The sequence below is a fragment of the Astatotilapia calliptera genome, chromosome 15 (assembly GCF_900246225.1).
Source record: "Astatotilapia calliptera chromosome 15, fAstCal1.2, whole genome shotgun sequence".
Taxonomy (NCBI): domain Eukaryota; kingdom Metazoa; phylum Chordata; class Actinopteri; order Cichliformes; family Cichlidae; genus Astatotilapia; species Astatotilapia calliptera.
In genome coordinates this window covers 35,807,564-35,820,382 of record NC_039316.1, presented here as the reverse complement: position 1 = coordinate 35,820,382, position 12,819 = coordinate 35,807,564, and positions in this window count along the sequence as shown.

Sequence of the window (12,819 nt, the reverse complement as noted above, 5' to 3'; positions counted from 1 at the left end):
CTACGGGAAAGGGGGGGATGTAGGAATACTGAGCACACTTGAAACAGACTACAGATTAGCTAATGTCTTTGATGACCACAAAGAAAGAAAAGTAAAGAACAGAGTTCCTCTGAAAGTAAAAGGTATTTATACACATTTTTAAAAAATACATGAGATGATTCTTATTTTTATTTATTAGTAGAGTAGTTTTAAAGAATGTGGAGTCTGTCTGCATCATGTCAGAGAAATCATGATTAAAACACAGTAAAGTCCTGGTTTATATGAATTACCAGATTAACATGTTTTTTTTTATGCTCATATTTTAGCATTGGTGTGGCTGCTATCCTGTAACTGAAAATCAAAGGTTTAGCAGCCATTTGACCTGTCAAAGCATCCAATGAAAAGATGCTTCCCTCCCACTTGTTCTAGCTGGTTGTACCATCACAAATTTTGTATTTTCTTTGTTCTTTTCCACCCCCTAAACAGACCTCCTTATCCCCGGGACACTTTTGCCTTTGACACACTCATCTGCTCGAGTCCATGGCTGAACCCTTAGAACGCCCACCCCAATAACGGGATATAAAGTTCTTCTGTGGCCGTCACCAAAAAAAGAGTCTTTATCCACCCACCTTTTCCAAGCATTTCTTATGAAGACATGTGAAGAATCGTTTAGGAGCCTTACTCTGCAGGGGCTCTACAAACACATATCAATACATTTCCACACTATACCACCTTATACCTTTTTTACTATTTTTTTTTACCCTTCTTCTACCCTCAAGTTTGAGAAGGACAGAGTTTGATCTATAACGGTCTCTGCTCAGGTTCAGTGTTGATGAACACCAGGGCTTTTTTTTTCCCGCTTGGGGTAAACGTTAACACATTAGCCATCAGGGGAACAGTGTCTGTGTACACATTTTGAGACACTGCACCCCAGAGAGAGGAACTTAACCTGTGTTTCCTTGACAGAACAGAATATGTGCTCTGGAAACCCTGAGAACTGCCTCAGGACCACATTTTGAGTTTTAAACTGAGCCACGGAAGGTTTTGAATGGTGGGAGAGGCTCAAGCACACATGTTAAATGTTGTGGAATCGAAGGGTCAGCCAAACTGGGATTAGCTTTTTAGAGCATAGCATTTTATGAATACATGATGCATGGTGCAAGTGAAGAAACGGTTGGGATCCAATGTCAAAAATGCTCCTCCAATAGAGGAAGAAATATATAATCGAGATCTGTCATATGCTGTAGTTGGTAGTAAAAAAATTGCGGTCTATCAATGATTTTGCAATTGTGAAATAAAAGTGTATTTATTTGATTTATTATGGCTTTACTGGGATGTTTAAAATATAGCTGTGAAAGCACCGCAACTTATAACTCTTAATAGCAGTAGAGCTCAGTCTGTAATAGAGACACAGGCTCAGACATTAACTTGTCATAAAAAAAGAAACCTACTGTATTATTAGAAAATGTCTGTTTTCCCAATACTAATCAATCTGTAGTCCTACATTCACAATAATATTTTGAAATAAAACTTGTAATACAGGAAACGGCTTCAAGCATCTCTCAGCTGGCCCTTCTGGACTTTGAGATTTATAGAAGTCGTTTATCAGGGCTAACATTTCACCTCAGAAACCACAGAGTGCAAGAATTACAGACAGACAGCTTTTTGCAAAGTTACACATATAATAAGGACTTAGTGAAGACAGATATACTGCAAGCTTTGTGTCTGCTGTCGGCAGATAAACGCTGTCGGTGGGTTAATGACACTCGGGATTCCATTACTTTGTGCGGGGGTTTTGCCCTCCAATGTCAATGTTTTGTATTAGGCTGCTCACCATGAATGACAGGATATGTTTAAGTGCAGTGTAGATATTTTGGCTTTCTATGTAATGCTTCTGCATTACTCAAACAGGCATCACTCACATACATACACGTGACCTTGACCTTTGAGGGAGCCACTTAAAATGTTGATACTTTGTTTTTGCGATCACATACATCAGCTTTTATTTTGAAGGTTCAGTCTCCATTCCTCTTGGTGATATGGACATTCCTGCTGTTCTATTTTCTCAGCCACGCTCATTTTCCAACTCTCTCAAAATCACCTCATTTCAAATTCAACATTGCTACTCTTATCCAAAGATGTAATGTATGTAACAGTGCTCTCCGAGCCAGCTATGCCCCCAGTTGATGTTCTTTAAATTCATATTAATCTGTCGTCTAGCATGCATTTCATCCAAAGTCTACATAAGCCATTTGTAGGGCTTCCCAGAATACCATTTCTTGAGCTCCCGATGAGCTTATGATGGTAATGAACAGTAAGGAGTCGACTCAGCCAGAGGGAGGTGGGGGTTGGGTCTTTTTTTTCTAACCACAATGTCATAAAAAAAAACCTTTAAAACAACTTAAACACAGTAGCTGTTCTACAACTACTTAGAAGGTTTGAAACAACAGAAAGTCTCTCACGCTGTTTACATACTGAGGGCTGCTGCTTGCTGAGCAGAGGGAGGTGTCCTTCACTCCCAGCTTGAACCAGAACTCCCATAGGTTTTTCACTAGGTGTTTGTTTAAAATTTAAAATAGTTGCTAAAGCGGGTATGAAAAGATGCTAAATTTGGGGATGGAATTGCAAAGTTTGCAACAAAGGCAAACTGAAAGAAGTGAGAACACTGTTGAGAACAAAGTGAAAAATAATTCCACAGAACAGAAAAAAACATGAAAACTTGCAGCTTGTAACTACTTGGCTGCAGGTTTTGCCTGATTTACTCATCATCTGAGAAACTCACCGTTCACATAAGTTTAAGACATTGGATATGCTTCAATTTTACACATAATCATGTAAAATGATAAATAACAGCGACACAATGTCTCTTGTTCTTGTACAGCATCTGCTGCCCAAAGAGAGAGAGAACAGCAGGAGAACAACGGGGAATGGGGCTCCACTGCAAGGCAGGCAGGGTATACTCCATACTCTAGATAGTTAAGCACTATTCTTTTCAGAGCTCTTACTAAAAGTTATATACACAGTTTTTAATACCAGGTGTTTAAGTCACTATCTACACTTATCTAAGTCAAACTACTTAAAACTTCTTGATTTTCCATGCTCTGTTCTTCCAAATAAAGTCTCCTCATTGAGTGGATACTTAGCAAAAGTTGCTTGAGTGCTTTTTAAAGATAATAAAACAAGAATACAGTACAGAGAGTCTTTTCTCTCTGTGAAAACAAATCTCAGGGAAACACATGCATATTCAATTTATATTCATGTTCCCTGCTGATTTCTGTTTGCTTTTGATTCATATCTGTCTGTGTAATACAATCTTTTAAATGCCACCGAGCACGTTAAACTGTAGGTTTCACGATGCAGAGCAGTTGTGCGCATACAGTATGTGTCTGCCAGCAGGCTGATAATAGGATATGACTTAAAAGGTGAAAGGAGCATTCTTAACTATTTTGTTTTAGTTTAATCATGCAAGCCAACTGTTTGATGGAGTTCCCCGTTCAACTGCTTTCCTCTTCATCACCTAAAATGGAACAGCTCACAAATCAAGTGTGGCAGACCATTTTTCCACACATGAAGGGTGCAGATTAATTAGATTGTATTTATTTAGCTGGAACCATTTGTAATTTTGCAAAAAAGGAAAACATGGGGAAAGTATGCTTGATAACTCTGTTTCTGCTTCAAAGTCTGACTAAAATTAAGCCTAAAAAAACCAACAAATTGTAATGATAGTAGCATATCTATGTATATCTGTTCCCTAACTCCTTGTAGACGCGTTCATCAATCTGGATGAAACTTGGTGCCACGATTATCAACATCTATATAGCTTTTGGAAATTACTTTTATCACTCAAATCCTTACAAATTCTATATATTATGTGTTGCAGCTGTTCACAATACAAACAGCAACATTACGTACACGTTACATGTACGTTGTATACATTACAAGTGCATTATGCGAATACGTAAATACTATTTTTAGTGCAGTGGCACTTTGGGCTCACTGTGTTTTCATGCATATCTGTAAATAATTGGTCATCAAACAATTACCCTAACCGTTGTTGTTTACGTTGTCTTATACATCAATATGTAGCATGCAAAGAAGAAAAAACATTTTAATATTTTGTCTGGTGTTCATGAACCCTGACTATATACAGTAATATATTGAAGCTCAAAAGATTAACATGATTGGATTCCCATCCATATGGAAAAGAAATAGTAAAAACTTATAAAAGACTTGCATAAGATGTGGCCTACTTCATATAGTGAATCATATAAGGCTTACATGATTTACTCATGAAAGTGGCCACTTTCTCATTACTTTCATATATTGTTTTAGGAAGTATCCAAAACATACAAGTTTCATTTATATAATTTTTCAAGGGATCTTATATCTGTTTTCACTCTTGTATGCTTTTCATAGAAGTTTCACACAAGGCAGATACAAACTTTATAAGATTTATATATCTTTTCCATATGGGCATTGATGGGAACAATTGCTGTAATAACAAGTGCACTTTGAGAGCACAACTCCTCTCCGATGGGCAAGGACTATACTAAAACTGAAGTTTTATTAAACTTTTATTGCAACATGCTGGCATCTGCTTGTTTTTATTACAGTATGATGACCTCAACCTATTATTATGTTGTCCTTGTAACGTCGTAGCGTGTCTTATTGAAATAAGTGTGATGTGCAGGTCTCTCGATATTGAAAATGTTTTTTTTCAAGGTCGCTTACAATAAAGGTCAAGGTGAAGCGCAAGTTACTCATGCCTGCCATGCCAGATACCCGCCCCGTTATCTTGCTGTGAATTCAGAAGATAATGCATTAAAAAAAAATTGTGGATAATTTAGTGTAACAGACCTGATTTTCACACAAAATTTGAAAATGATATCTTAAAACCTGTGGATGGTAGACTGCTAACAAACAGAGGGAGAATAGTAAAACTCCATCGCCTGTATCAAATACATTAACGTATAATTAATATTAGGAACTACTAATGCTTAAAGCTGTAAATGTAATTCAGCTCTAATCAGGGAGGAAGTTTCCAAATTTATGTCAGTGTTTGGATTTTATACATTAGTAGGGCGTGTAAAAAAAAAAAGTATGCGGTTATCAAAGTTGCTGAATCTGAAGATAAGTAACTACACAGCTGGAAATTGCTGGTTGTCACACCACACAAATCTCTCTCATGCACAGGCTAACAAAGTGATGATAAGGTTGAATGAGACTGTGGTCCTCTGGAGAGGGATTACTCTGCGGCTCATCGCTCCTTCACTGTACAGGGACTGAGAAATTATAGTCACAAGGGACCAACATTTCATCATATGTCAGGTTGACTCCAAGTGTTGTGCTAGGACAAATAGCAAGGTTGGAGGGTGGCAGGTTGACTTTGCAGACATGTGATCTTAGTGTTGTAAGCTGCGCTCTCAGGCATAATTCCAGAGTCAAAACATTTATTAAAAGGGGGACGTGGCGTGTCCGAAAACAACATCCGAAACAACACGAAACTGACTTCTTGGCCCGGGACATTCGTCTCCCGTCGAAACAGGAGAAGTGCGCCGTGTTGTTTTTGGTGGGCCAGACGAATACTTGAATGTGATTCATCTTGGAGCTGAGGAGTAATTACTTCAAGGACTCATAGATGTATCTCCCAGATATGTTTGAATTCTTTGGGCCCACCATGCAAATCATCCTCAGTTTAATCAAAACATCCCAACAGAGAACGAGCCACTGCATTAACTCAGGTGGCTTAAAACAGTCAGAAACAATCTGGGATCGCTCACCGAAAGCACATAATTATCATCCACTGCAGTGTACAGGGATGAACCATTTCAATCCGCGGGTGGCAGTGGGCTACTGAGCTAATTTACTACTGACAAATGTAATTAAAAGGTAAGCTCAGTTCATCAGTTCTTTGAATCTGTCTTCAAAATGTTTCATTTTTCCTGTGCAAAAATGAGACGCAATTGTGGACGTATTAATTGGAAATTCTGCAGTTTTAATTACATGAAGCAAAATCGGGCATGAGTAACAATTAACACATGTGCCACTGGGAATATCTATGACCATCTATTTAGTTCTCCATTGATATACTTTAGAAGATTTTTATAAGTAAGTGGGATTGAGAATAACACGAGATTGTAAGAAAGTACAACCCAAGCATTAAGTGTTATTTGGAAACATGGGAGAGAAACAGGAATGAAAAGATAAATGGAACAATTGAAGTGGCAGGTATAAGACACCTCATTACTGCAGCTCTTCACCACTCCTCTCCAGCTTGGAAATAATGACGGATTCACTGGAAGGTCTCTCTCCCTCTTTCTTTGTCTCACTGCAGAGATGTGACCCTGAGTCTAAACAATGCAATCAGCCTTGTTTTATTGACTCATGCTGAGCCAGTGATTTCCCCTCTGTTGGTGCCACTTTATCTTAAATAAGCAGGTATTAATAGTGTCAGGAGATCAGCGGGGATATGAACAGTTTCCCTTCTTTCTTTTTCCACACGCATCCTCCACAAATGCCGACCTTTTGTGCGAGTCCTTCATTTGGGATGAAACCTGGCTCTGTGCACCTTTTCTGTGCTGGATTGGAACACTTTATAGACTAAAGTCTCCAATTTAAATGACATATTGTGTAAACCTGGTTGGGCAAGCTATTAGATTTGTAGAATAGACTCACAGCTGTGTGCAAGTAAGGAGAAAATGTCTGTTTATAAGAATAAAAACTATGTTTGCACTATTTGATCTTGTTGTTAAATCTGCATTAAAATCTCATTTAAATCTTTAAATAGGAGGTTACGGTTCAAAAGCTGACTTGTAAAAATGACAGTTGGATGTTTTGCAGATGTTTATTTGTTTATTGGTGTACAAAATTTGTAGTTTTTTTGCATAGAGTTTTATCTACACTAAATGAAGCACGCTGTTTAATGTTTATGGTGTCTGGAAGTAAGATTTTGTGATGCTATTTGCTGGACATAAACTAGGACAGTGGTATTAATCTTCTCGCTGACAGAGAGAAAGTAGCTGTATTTCCTAAAACTTGGAACGATTCTTTCAAGACAAAGATGGCAGATTGGTAGGCGAGCACAAGCTATGACAAGACACTGTGCACTTGTTTCTGCCAAGCTTTTCCTCACTGTCTTTAGAGTAAAACTCAGAATGATGAGCTGCGCTGTGAGGAAGCACCTGGTATCCATTTAGAGTGCATGACGTTTGTGCAATGCGGCACAAAGGAGTAGGTGGAGAAAGGAGGGCTGGTTTCTAAGCTGGCTAAAAATTTGGCCACAAAGTAGTGTCATGATCAAGAGCGTAAAGGACAATTAGGAAATTTGGAACAGAGAAGAAGAAAAAAAATACTATGCAGTGAGGCAGGAAGGCTAGGTTTTTGTTAATGGCACCTTGTCTTTGCGTTATTTGCTAGATGGGTGATCAAGAACTTTCCAAATATGTTGTCATTTGGAAACGGTGCTAAATTTCCGAATGCACGCACACATTCGTTCATTTACCCTTGAACTCTCAACTCACATCCTTCCCTGGGCAATAACATTGAGATGTCTTACTGGAAATATATCTGCTCCTCTTGTGTATCCAAGGAATCTGCTTATCTGATGTTGACTTCCTGAGATTTTTTCTGTAAACAGACAGTATCACCACTAGGTCTCGTGGGTGAGTGAAAGAGGAAACTGAAAGGAAGAAGGGAAGATGCAGGGAAAGGAAGAAAAAGAAAGAGATGTAAAGGGAGGGGATAAGAAGAAGTTTATATACAGCTGAGTGAAAAAGTCTGGGCTAAAGGTTAGATGTGTTGTTCAGGTCAAGCTGTGAGTTTTCTGTGGTGGGTTTAATGTTTCATATATGGTGATATAAAAAAAACCAAAAAAAAAAAAACTCATTTAGCCCATCCTTTCCTCTGCTTCGCTCTCCCCCCCTTTCCCGGTCTTCCACCTTGTAATGATGTGCTACTCCAACTGTGGTCAATGTTATTAAAGCTCCAGCTATGGCCTCTGTTCCAAGTAAAATAAAACAACAATGCCTCCAGGCCTCCAGAAACCTTACAGCTGGATCTCGAGTAATTCAACACTGTAGAGCTCTGTCACTTCTTTCCGGTACATGTTACATTCATTCCTTAGATCTGCTCCAGACCCCTTGTTAAAGGAGAATGTGCATATGATAATGTAAAATGAGTAACACTTGTTTGCAGTGAGAGACTTCAGTCCGACAGTCTAATTAGTTTTTTTACCCCATTTCCAGGAACAGAAATCAGTATCACCTCACTTTCTCTCAGCAACTGCAGACCTTTAGCAAGGCCCTTCAAATGTGATGTCTGGGAAAGGGGCTGTGCTTTCACCAATGTATTCCCATCCCCAAGACAACCATGCTACTGGTCTGTCAGATGCTGCTGGCATCACACACACTGGCCAAAGACATATTAAATGCCCAGCTTTGTGAGCTTTATGGTAGGTTTGGACACAAATACAGGTTTAGATTCATAAACTCATTTAAAATGCTGAACAACATTACGTTAACCTTGCAGACTGAAAGAAACGATGCGTTCTCGGTGCTTTCAAATGGGACGCCAAGAATTGTAAGTGTTCTTGACAAGTTGCGCATGTGCATGTTTTGTCAAGTGAAGTCAGATTTATTTATATAACACATTTAAACATCAACTGCTGCTGGTCAAAGTGCTGTACAGTTAAACGATTAAAATAACAATCACACATTTTCTTAACAGGAAAAAATAAACTGAGAAAAAGGCAAAGAATAAAAGTGAGTTTTACAAATGTCTAATGTTGGAGAAGTCTTGATACACAGAGGCAGTTTGTTCCACAATTTAGAGACATCTGCTGAAAAACCCATCCTCCTCTGTATTTTAATCTGGACCTCAGGACAGCTAGGTGCATCTGCTCAGAAGACCTCAGTCCTCTGGTGGGAGTGTGCAGAGTTAAAAGATTAGTGAAGCAAACAGGCATCAACCAATGGAAAGACTTAAAAACAAATAACCAAATCTTAAAATTATTTAAAAAACTGATTGGCAGCCAATGTAAGGAAGCCAGTATAGGTGATATGTGTGTGCCAGATAACAGCAGAGCAGCAGACCAGCTGCTGTCGCCCAATCAGTAACAGACTGACATCTGAATAACGACTGCTGTAGCAGTCCAGTTGAGAAGGCTTGAATAACCTTTTCAAAGTCTCTGAAACAGAAATGGCTTCACCTTTGCAAGTAACCAAAGTTGAAAGAAGCTACTTTTAACAACAGCATTCATACGTTTATCAAAAGTTAAAGTGCTGTCAAAGATCACTCCCAGGTGACACAGTTTGAGTACAAAAGTGGGTGCTGCACAGATTAAACAAACTCACAAAGCCGAAAAAATGTGTTTTTCTAAAACCATCATTCTGTTTTGCTGTTCCACAGAATTCGAGTCTGTGCGGACCAAGGTTAAGATATAGACTTTATAAATGCCACCTACCAAACACAACACCAGTAAAAATCTCATATTGTAGTTCACAACCATGAGCAACATTTGTGTTCTGCAGACAGTATTTCTGTGAGGCAGAGAGTGGATCATTAGCTCAGTTAACTTTGTAAGTTTGCAAGGCACACGATTAAACACTACCAAAGACTCAGTGTGGGATGCTATAATAATAACTCGCTGTTTGCTAATTGTGTGGATGCTTTAAGCATCCACACTATTGAGTTCCTGTTTCTCTTTATTCTTTATTCTACTTTATTCTAGTTGCCACTTTTTGTGCTTTTTTTGGCACTTAACTACTTCCACAATTTTCAGCCGATTTTCACCGTTCAAATTTTAAACTATTCTGCTATTTCTGCTAATGTGCGCTATGACTTTTGCTATTTTTTGCTATTATACTTTTTAAAATATTAAGCTTTTTTCCTTTAATTTGTCCCATTGAAATGAATGGAAAACTTCCAAAATTCTGCTAAATTTTGCTTGTTTTTGAAACCTAACTACTTCCTCATACTTTCACATAGAACAACCATTCAAACTTTAAAATGTTCACAAATTATTGGGCTATTCAGGTATGATTCAGCTTTTTCAAATATTTTACTGTTTTACTTTTATGCCTCTTAAAGTTTTGAGTTGCAAAATTGTGATTTTTCACAAAATACATGCGTTGTTATCGTTGCTATGCTCTTGGCTTCCAGTGTGTCACTGAAGGTTTTGCAATTTTCACTTCATATCCAAACAACTGTTTGCTACTTGCTCAATTTTCACTCAACTTCCACAAATTATACATCAAAACGTAGGTATTTTTGCTGGCTTTCAGAAAATGTCACCATCATTGTTGTGGGATTTATAGAATTTTGGCAAATCTCCTCAGACTAACACAAGGTCAGAAAACTCTCCATATAAAGTCAATGGAGAGCTTGTTCAAAATCACCGCTGCATTTCTGTAATGAGAGGCATATTCGAATCGTCATATCTCCTTAACGAAGCAAAGTTAAGACATGAGGCTTGTCCCCGAATATCTTCAGACACCCCTGACGCTCACAATTCAAGAATTTCTTTCTCACCTATTACCGTTCTGAAATGAGTTGGACTTGTTTGAGGGTAGGAAATTCGTCCTTCGCTCAGATTTCTTCAGATTTCAAGCTCTGGAAATGAACCCCTTTTTTCTCTCGTCATAACTTTTTGTTGGATTTCCACAGAGACCTGAAAATTTCCATGATTGTTCACCAAAGCCTGCTGTCTCTTACGGTGAAAGAATGATATCGATACTCCAAATAGATTTAGAGTTAGAAAGCGTTGTTTGAGGGCAAGTCAAGGCAGTTTTTGCTTCGCTCTACTCAGTTATGGTGCATTACAAGTCAAATATCTTTAATAATTCATATTTTAATGATAAATTGTTAACACTGGAAGATTCCCCCATCTCTTCTGAACAAAACGGTGTAAGAATGACCGCTCTAGCCCCTACGGTTAGGAAATTATAGTCATTTGTTTGAGGGGAGTCGTCACTATGAGAAATGGACTGGAATAATCCTGTGTCTCTCCCCTTCTCTGTACAGCCTGTGTGCACCTGTTTTGGCGGGAAAAAGTACACAGCCTCTCTGATTGGTGGATTCAAATTCAGCAGCTCCCAGGCTGACCTAGAAACTTACTTCTCTCTCCCTGTGTGTGTGTGTGTGTGTGTGTGTGTGTGTGTGTGTGTGTGTGTGTGTGTGTGTGTGTGTGTGTGTGACAGAGAGAGAGAGAGAGAGAGAGAGAGAGAGAGCCTCTTTATGGGATGATCCCAGTGTGTGTGTGTGTGTGTGTGTGTGTGTGTGTGACAGAGAGAGAGAGAGAGAGAGAGAGAGAGAGAGAGAGAGAGAGAAAGCCTCTTTATGGGATGATCTCATTGTAAGATTAAAATTCAATATGTTTGAATTGGATCTTGTGTGTGTGTGTGTGTGTGTGTGTGTGTGTGTGTGTGTGTGTGTGTGTGTGTGTGTGTGTGTGTGACAGAGAGAGAGAGAGACAGAGAGAGAGAGAGAGGCTTTTAATAGGATGATCTCATTGTAAGATTCAAATTCAATATATTTAGACTGGTTGACTGAATTGGATATTGTGTGTGTGTCTCTCTGTGCATGTGTGTTTCCTTATGTGTACATATTTGTGATTGTGTGGCTGTTATAGATTTTTTTGCAGATATTTTTCAATTAACAAGTATATAACAAGTATATTTGAGGGAACCTCAGCATGTTCAGCATTTTTTCAGCTGTCCATTTTGCTTTTCCGATTTTTCTGTTTAACTTATTACTATTGTGCTAAATCATACTATTTCTGCTTTTAATAGGATTTGTGCTTAATATAGTATTTCTGCTTTTTATAGGATTTGTGCTTAATATAGTATTTCTGCTAAATGTAGTATTTATGCTTAATCATACTATTTCTATATATTTCTGCCAGGCAGCCAATCCTCTGTGAGGACTCAGACACATATCACATATCAGGGCCTGCACGGCTTCCCAGTCAGCCAATCATATCTGAGGTCTTCCGTTTCCTCTCTCGTCATATCTCAGTGACGGTTGTACATAGAGCAATGAAAATCGCAGTCAAAGTACACCAGTGTTTGAGTTACACAACATTTTGTAACTGCAAAAAATGGGGTTTTCCGCCTCTCACCGCGATCTAATTCGGACTCCTCATCACCCTGTTTTTCAAAGCGGCTCCTCTCTTTCCAAGTGGCGCAGTTGGTAATGACACGGGTCTGCAAACCAAAGGTTGTGGGTTCAATTCCACCTTGGTCAACATGTTTTTTTCCCTACAAATTAATACACTGTCACAGACCAGTAATTCATATTCATCATTTATTACAATTCTGCAAACTTTTGTGATTTTACCAGCTTTTCTAATATGGACCTCACATTCTTGTTAACACTCCATGGCACAAATACTCTTCCCTTTAGGCTATTTCTCCCATTTTAAAGTATTACTCCTCCATAATTGTAATTCTGTTAAATCAAAGTACTTTTACTACATCTTAGTACTTCTTCTCAATCATAGTATTTCTGCTAAATCATAGTATTTCTGCTACTTTTTGGTACTTGTGCTAAATACAGTATTTCTGCTAAATCATACTATTTCTACTATATTATATTTTTCTTTCTAAATATAGCATTTCTGCTATATAATTGTATTTCTGCTATGTTATAATATTTGTGCTAAACCAGAGTATTTGTGCTGAAACATAGTATTTCTGCCAAATTATAGTATTTCTGCCAAATTATAATATTTGTGCTAAAACATAGTCTTAATTTAAAATTACAATATTCATAGTTCATCACAGTGTCTCTGGTAAATCACAATATTTCTGCTCTGTTGTACTATTTTTCTAAATCATAGTGTTT